An 8,357-nucleotide genomic window follows, 5' to 3' on the forward strand; every position below is an offset into this window, starting at 1 on the left:
AATATAGAATATATTATAGAAATATAGAATATATTAAGAATATAGAAAACTGATAAAAATATGCAAGCATTTTAGTTTTTTTCTTCTTTCACATTTCAAGTAGAAAATTTCATTCTTAGTATACAATATGAGAAAAAAATTAAAATATTCTTCCTATACAAAGAAATTAAATATTAATACCAACTGAGATAGGTCTTGACTTATGAACTTTTTCTAATTAATGCAGTGTGCTTTTTCTTGTACTTTCTAGTGTAAGTACTTTTTAAACTGGAATATTACTGTTTGTTAATGATTAAATATTTTATATTTTATATGTATTAACAATGAGGTAGAAAAGACCTAAGATCTCAGACATAACAAAGTTTACTAGTCTAGGACCCCACATGAAGTAACCTTTATGAAGTATTTGCCAATCTTCTGGTAGCTTTTCCAGTAAGGACAGACCTGCATTGCTGAATATCCAATCATTAATGCAAGCAGCTGATGAAGTAGAAGAACTATTACTTGCTTTTTCAATTGTTCAAATTTTATGAACTTGTAAACTTTCAATAGACCACAAATAAAGACTAATCTGTAAAACTGGATTTTTTTTTTACAGTTTAATAAATAGTTCTCCTGATGACTGCAGATATGTAAGGCTGTTTGGTAGTATTCAGAAACATCACAATAATGATAGTTTTGCTATTTAGTTTGTAGTCTTCAATAATGATTAGAAGTTACTTATATGAAACTGCTGTCAAACAAGTAAGACTGCATTTAGGCATCTATCATTTTCAGGATTGTTGGTAACCTGAAAATATTTCTTCACATATAACCTTGCCTCCAACTCACTCACATTCACTTCAGGGATCTTTTATATACCACATGTTGGCAGACAGAAGATGGTTTTCATTTCTCGATGTAAGCCCATTGTTCTATTGAACTATATTTGGGCTATTAACTAAAGTAATCTCCAACACTGCAGACTTAGGTAACAGTCCTCTTCCATGCCTTCTTTTTCCTGTTCGAATAACTTTTTAGAAAGATTTATTTATTTATGAGAGGCAGAATTACAGACACAGAGAGGGAGATACAGAGAGATAAGGGAGTTCCTTCCACTGGTTTACACCTCAAATGGCCACAACAGCTGCAGTTGGGCCGTAGAAATCCAGGAGCCAAGAGCTTGTTTGGATCTCCCATATGGGTGCAAGGGCCCAAAGACTTGGGCCCTCCTCCACTGCTTTTTCAGGCCATTAGCAGGCAGCTGGATACAAACTGGAGCAGCTGGTACTCAAACCAGTGCCCATGTGGGATGCTGGCACTGCAGACAGAGGCTTAACTTATTATGACATAGCAGACCCTCAAATAACTTTTTTTTCATGTGTCTGTTGCCCACTTTGATTTCTTCTTTTGATATAAGTCTGTTTAAGTCCTTTGGCCATTTAATAAAGGGTAGTTTGTTTTGTCATTGATGAGTTCTTATATGTTTATATATTCTGGTTATTAATCCTTTATAAGTTGTATAGTTTGCAAATAATTTCTCCCATTCTTTTTTTTTTTCTGACAGGCAGAGTGGACAGTGAGAGAGAGAGACAGAGAGAGAAAGGTCTTCCTTTGCCGTTGGTTCACCCTCCAATGGCTGCCGCTGCAGCCGGCGCACCGCGCTGATCCGATGGCAGGAGCCAGGAGCCAGGTGCTTTTCCTGGTCTCCCATGGGGTGCAGGGCCCAAGCACCTGGGCCATCTTCCACTGCACTCCCTGGCCATAGCAGAGAGCTGGCCTGGAAGAGGGGCAACCGGGACAGAATCCGGCGCCCCGACCGGGACTAGAACCCGGTGTGCCGGCGCCGCAAGGTGGAGGATTAGCCTATTGAGCCACGGCGCCGGCCCATAATTTCTCCCATTCTGCCACTTGCCTCTTCACTTTGCCAAGTGTTTCTTTGACAGTGTAGAACCTTCTCAATTTGATACAATCTCATTTGTCAATTTTAGCTTTGATTGCCTGTGCCTCTGGAGTCTTTCACAAGAACTCTTTGTCTATGCCTTGCAGGATTTCCACAATGTTCTCTAAGAATTTGATGGTATTGGGTCCTAAATTTAGGTTTTTAATTAATTTTGAGTAGATTTTCGTGTAAGGTGTGAGGAAGAGGTCTTGCTTCAAACTTCTGCTTTTTTCCCAGCACCATTTGTTGAAGAGACTGTCCTTCATCCAGGGATTGATTTTAGATTTTTGGTACAATATAAGTTGGTTTTAAGTGCGTGGATTGATTTCTGGTGTTTCTATTCTGTTCCATTGCTCTATTCATCTTTTTTTGTACTAATACCAGGATGTTTTAATTACAACTGCCATGTAGTATGTTTTCAAATACTGTATTGCAGCTTTGTTTTTGTTGTGTAAGATTGCTTTAACTATTTGGGGTCTCCTGTGTGTACATGTGAAATTCAGCATCATTTTTTTCTATATCTTAGAAGAATGTCCGTAGTATTTTGATTGGTACCACATTAAATCTGTAAATTGCTTTCAGTAGTATGGACAGTTTGATGATATTGATTCTTCAAATCCATGAACATGGAAGATTTTTCCATTTTTCATATCTTCTTCTATTCCCTTCTTTAATGATTTGTAATTCTCATAGTAGAGATCTTTGACATCCTTGTTTAATTTTATTCCAAAGTACATGTTTTTTTTTGTAGCTAATGTGAATGGGATTGATCATAGAAGTTCTTTCTCAGCTGTGGCATTGTCTGTGTATACAAAGTCTGTTGGTTTTTTGTGTTGATTTTATATCCTGCTACTTTACCAAACTCTTCTGTGAGTTTCAATGGTCTCTTAGTGGAGTCTTTTGGAACCCTTATATGTACAATCATGTCATATTCAAATAGGGATAGTTTGACTACCTCCATTCCAATTTGTATCCCTTTGATTTCTTTTTCTTGCCTAATGGCTCTGGCTAAAACATCCAGGGCTCTATTGACTAGCAATGGTGAGAGTGGGCATCCTTGTCCAGCTCCAGATCTCAGTGGGAATGCTTCCAATTTTTCTCCATTCAATAGGACTCTGGCATAGGTTTGTCATAAATTACCTTGACTGTGTTGAGGAATGTCCCTTCTAAATCCAATTTGCTTAGAGTTTTCGTGATAAAAGGGTGTTGTATCTTATCAGATGCTTTCTCTTCCAGCTATTGATAAAATCATATGGTTTTTGGTCTTCAGTTTTTAATGTGATGTATCACATTGATTGATTTGCAAATGTTAAACCATCCTGAATACCAGGGATAAATCTCACTTGGTCCAGGTGAATGATCTTTCTGATATGTTGTTAGATTCAATTGGCTAGTATTTTGTTGAGGATTTTTGCAACTATGTTCATCAGGGAAATTGGTCTGTAGTTCTCTTTCACTGTTGTATCTTTTTCAGGTTAAAAATTAAGATAATGCTGGCTTCATTGAAAAAATTTGGGATATTCCCTCCCTTTCAATTTTATTTGAATAGCTCGAGAATGATTGGAGTTAGTTCTTTAAATGTGTGGTAGAAGTCATCAGGGAAACCATCTGGTCCTGGGCTTTTCTTTTTTGGGAGGGCCTTTACTACTGATTCAGTTTTTGTCTTGGTTATGGGTTTGCTTAGGTTTTCTATGTCTTCACGGCTCAACTTAGGTAGGTTGTATGTGTCTAGGATTCTACCCATTTCTTCTAGGTTTCCTGTTTTGTTGATAAACAGCTCTTTTTGGTAACGTCTGATGATTCTTTTTATTTCTGTGGTGTCTATTTTTGCATTTCCTTTTTGATCTCTAATTAATTTGGGTCTTCTCCCTACTTTTTGTGTTAGTTGGGCGAATGGGTATGTCAATTTTGTTTATTTTTCAAAAAAAACAGCTCTCCCTTTTAATGATCATTTGTATTTTTTGTTTTGATTTTATTTCTTCTTTAATTTTTTTAACTTTTATTTAATGAATATAAATTTCCAAAGTACGATTTATGGGTTACAATGGATTCCCCGCCATACCGTCCCTCCCACCCACAGCCCTCCCCTTTCCCACTCCCTCTCCCCTTCCATTCACATCAAGATTCATTTTCGATTATCTTAATATACAGAAGATCAGCTTAGTATACATTAAGTAAGGATTTCAACAGTTTGCTCCCACACAGAAACATAAAGTGAGGAATAATAGATGATTTTTTTAAATGATGATGAAATCAGATCAGACCTATTGTCATGTTTAATCCCAGTGAGAGTCAAGTTGGGAGTTGATAATTTTTTTTTTACAGAGGATCAGTTTAGTATGCATTAAGTAAAGATTTCAACAGTTTGCACCCCCATAGAAACACAAAGTGAAATATATTGTTTGAGTACTCGTTATAGCATTAAATCTCAATGCACAGCACATTAAGGACAGAGATCCTACATGAGGAGTAAGTGCACAGTGACTCCTATTGTTGACTTTACCAATTGACACTCCTGTCTATGGCATCAGTAATCTCCCTATGCTCCAGTCATGAGTTGCCAAGGCTATGGAAGCCCTCTGAGTTCTCCGAGTTTCTTCTACTACATTTGGGTTTGGTTTGTTGTGTTTTTTTAGATCCTTGAGATGCATTGATAGCTCATTTATTTGGTGCCTTTGCAATCTCTTGATGTAGGCACCAATTGCTGTAAACTTTCTGTTAACAGTGATTTTGCTTTAACCCCTAAGTTTTGATATGTTATATTGCTGCTTTCATGTGTTTCCAGAAATTTTTTAGTTTCTATTTTGATTTCTTCAATGACTCACTGTTCATTTAGGAGCACATTGTTCAGTCTCCATGTATTTGTGTATGTTCTAGAGATTCCTAAGTTGTTGATTACCAACTTAATTCCGCTGTGGTCAGAGATGATGAATGGCATGATTTCGATTTTTTTGAATTTGCTGAGACACGCTTTATGCCCTAGCATATGATCAATCCTAGAGAAAGTTCCATGTACCTGTGATAAGAATTTATAGTCTTCAGCTGTAAGATGAAAGTCTGTTGATATGTTAGGTCCATTTGGTCTATAGTGTTCATTACATTTGTTGTTTCCTTGTTGATTTACTGTCTTTCCTTGTTGATTTACATTGCTAAAGTGAGATATTGAAATCAATCTGCCTTTACTATTATATCTGAGCCTATGTCTCTCTTTAGATCCATTAACATTTGTTTTAAATAGTCAGCTGTGCTGTAGTTATGTGCATGTATAATATATAATAGTCACATCTTCCTGTTAAATCAATCAGTTATTCAGTACATAGTGCCTTTTGTGTCTATTAGCAGTTTTTACGTTAAAGTCGATTTTGTCTGGCATTAGGATGGCTACACCAACTCTTTTGTCGTTTCTGTTAGCATGGCATATCTTTTTCCATCCTTTCACTTTTAGTCTGTGAGTACCATTCTTGGTGAAATGTGTTTCTTGTAGACAGCAATTAGATGGGTTTAGTATTTTAATCCATTCAGCTAGTCTCTGACTTTTAACTGGAAATTTGAGGCCATGTGCATTCATGGTGACTATTGGTAAGTAATAACTTTGCCCTGCCATTTTCCCATAAACATTCCTATTTTTGTTTTACATTGGATTTCCTTTTTACTTTTACTGGGAGATTTTTTGCCTTCACCTTCATTTGTAGTGATGACCATGTTTCTATCTTTCTGTGTGTAGCACATCCTTAAGCATCTTATGTAAGGCTGGGCTAGTGGTGACAGTTTCTTCCAATTTCTGTTTGTTATGGAAGGTCTTTATTTCACCTTAATTCATAAATGAGAGCTTTGAAGGGTACAGTATTTGGGCTTAACAGTTTTTTCTTTTAAGACTTGGAATATATCTTAGCATTTGCTCCTAGCCTGTAGAATTTCTGATAAGTCTGCTGTGATTCTAATTGTAAAGCCTCTGAAAGTAATCTGGCATTTCTCTTATACACATTTTAGAATATTTTCTTTATGTTTTTCTGTGGAGAGTATGACTAAAAATGTGTCATGGGGAAAATATTTTCTGTTCATGTCTATAAGGAGTTTTATGTGTTCCCTGTACTTGGATGTCCCTTTCTTTCTCCAAATTTGGAGAGTTTTCTGTTATTATTTCACTAAAAGGCCTTCAAATTCTTTCTCTCTTTTCACGGCTTCAGGAGCTCCTAAGACCTGTATATTGAGTCACTTGATAGTATTCTGTAGATCTCCAATAGTGATTTTTAGTTTCTAATTTCTACCTGTTTTTTGTCTGACTGTAAAATTTCCAGAGATTTGCCTTCAAAGTCAGATATTCTTTCTTCTGCTTCACCGATTCTGTTGTTAAAACTCTTCACTGCATTTTGTTATTTGTTCCATTGAATTCTTATTTATAAGGTTTCATTTTGATTTCCCTTAAGATCTCAGTTTCATGGCAGAAATTTTTTTCATGTCATGTTTGGATTTTATGAATTTGTGGATTTGCTTTTGATTATTTCTAAGTAATCCTAAAGTCAATTTTCTTAATTACATTTCTGGCATTTATTCAATTTCTTCATCTTCACATTCTGGTATTGAATGTTGTGTTCTTTTGCAGTGTCATGCTGTCTTCATTATTTTTGCTTTGGATTGCTGCATTTATTATTCAGCATTTGTGGAGACACTCCTTGGTTTTTTCTTTGTTTTTTTTTTTTTTTCCCTGTAATGGCTTTAATCTTTGGATTAGGCCTCTACTGGTTAGTGGAGTGTTGGCTTTTTCATTGAATACCTAAAGGTGTTTGGTGGGTGTGTCCAGGGAGCTCTGTTAAGTGCTCCAGGGTGAAGACAGTGTCCAAGGTGATGCATGGGTTGGGTGTGGTAAATGTTCTCTTTTTTATTTTTTTTATCAGAGGCAAATTTTATTTACCTCTGTTGGCAGTCTCAGCTCACCTCCTCTCCTCGAAGGAGAGGAGACCAGTGCCTAGGTGCTAGCCCTAGTTGATATAATATTCTGCACTGCCACAAGAACCACACAAAGAATCTGCACAGTCCTTGATGTATTTACAGATTCTGCAGTAATGACCCTCACCAAGGAATCACAGAGCCCTGAGCATATGGAGCCTCCTACAGTGACTGCCCAAAGTCCCAGCCACACACTGAGTACCCCAGACAGCCACAGTATTTTCACAGTCCCAGCACACAAGCCTCCAACTGCCATGAGCACTCATGCCCCTGTTAGTTCTCCCCACCAGAATCACGTGCCTCTGTTCAGCTTGTTGCTGGGCAATTGGACATGAGCTGGTGCAGTTGTTACATATGTTCAAAATATCACCCACCTTCTATCAGCTTGTTACAAGATGCCAGGTGCACAGTGGTCTGGGAGAGAGAAATAACACCCCCCCTTTTCTCCTCTAGTTTGGCAGGTACACAGTCTCCTATAGGGCCCCAAGCTAGATTCCCACCAGGTTCTTCCTGCAACTTTAATACCAGTGGCTTGGGATGATGCAGACTGGTCTCATCTTAATCCAGAGTTGGTGCTGAGGCTCTCAACTGCTGGGGTCCTGAGTTGTGTACATCTGTGCCTTCCACATAGGTCCACAGTGTTCCTCTAATTTGTGTAGAGCGTCCTCTGCCTCTTTTCCCTAACTCTCCTCTGAGACTGCACTCTCTCCACTTTTAAAAAACCATCATCTCCTAGACCAGAGCAGTAAGCTCCCTCCCTATTCTGCCATCTTATCCCCCCAATAAATCTGTCAAATAACTTTTGACACTTCTGTTTCTCCCTGGGTATTCATTTTAGGTAGAGGAAATTCTCATCGTTCTATTTGCTCTTTTCATTTCTGTTTAATCACATTGGAAAGTACTTTAGCTTGGGACTGCCCTTCTCTGTCTAGCAGATAGGCAGGTATTGCTCACTTGTATGCCTTTTCTTCATTCTTTTATTTGGTATTTTTCTTTTCTTGATAGTCTTTTTCATCTGTGTTTTCTTAGCCTGGAGCAGCTTATTCTAGAACTTAGCCTTCAGGCCAATCATATTTTTTATGAGCCTCCCTACTTGCTTTTTCCCTCTTTTTCTCATGGTACACTAAAGGATATCCATAGCATTTAAGGCTTAATTCAATATATGTGTTTTGTAGCATGGTGACTGCCTTAGAACTGCTAGGTGCAGTCTCTCAGGTGCAAAGAACTTCTCAATTTCCAATGCCAGAAACCTGGAAGAAGACTTCCTAGCCCACAACAGGAAATCTTTCACTGTTTTAGATGATATTTTGAATGTTGTTTTAAATTATATTTTTAGAATGTTCAATTTTACTGCACAGGAATGCAACTGATAATGGTGTCTTTATACAACAGAACTTTAATATGAGCGGATTTTAGTTAATATCTCAGGATTTACAAAAGAGTGCATATTAAACTGATGCTTTCTCTCTTTTGAGTATTGATGTTGATT

General features: G+C 37.3%; 1 pseudogene; it reads right to left on the reverse strand.

Moving 5' to 3' along the window:
* Nucleotides 1-936: 936 nt before the first annotated feature.
* On the reverse strand, nt 937-8,046 carry LOC149123454 (ribosome biogenesis protein NSA2 homolog; annotated as a pseudogene).
* Between the last annotated feature and the right edge of the window lie 311 nt (nt 8,047-8,357).

The sequence above is a fragment of the Oryctolagus cuniculus genome, chromosome 11 (assembly GCF_051225735.1).
Source record: "Oryctolagus cuniculus isolate XC-2025 breed Fujian yellow rabbit chromosome 11, ASM5122573v1, whole genome shotgun sequence".
NCBI lineage: Eukaryota > Metazoa > Chordata > Mammalia > Lagomorpha > Leporidae > Oryctolagus > Oryctolagus cuniculus.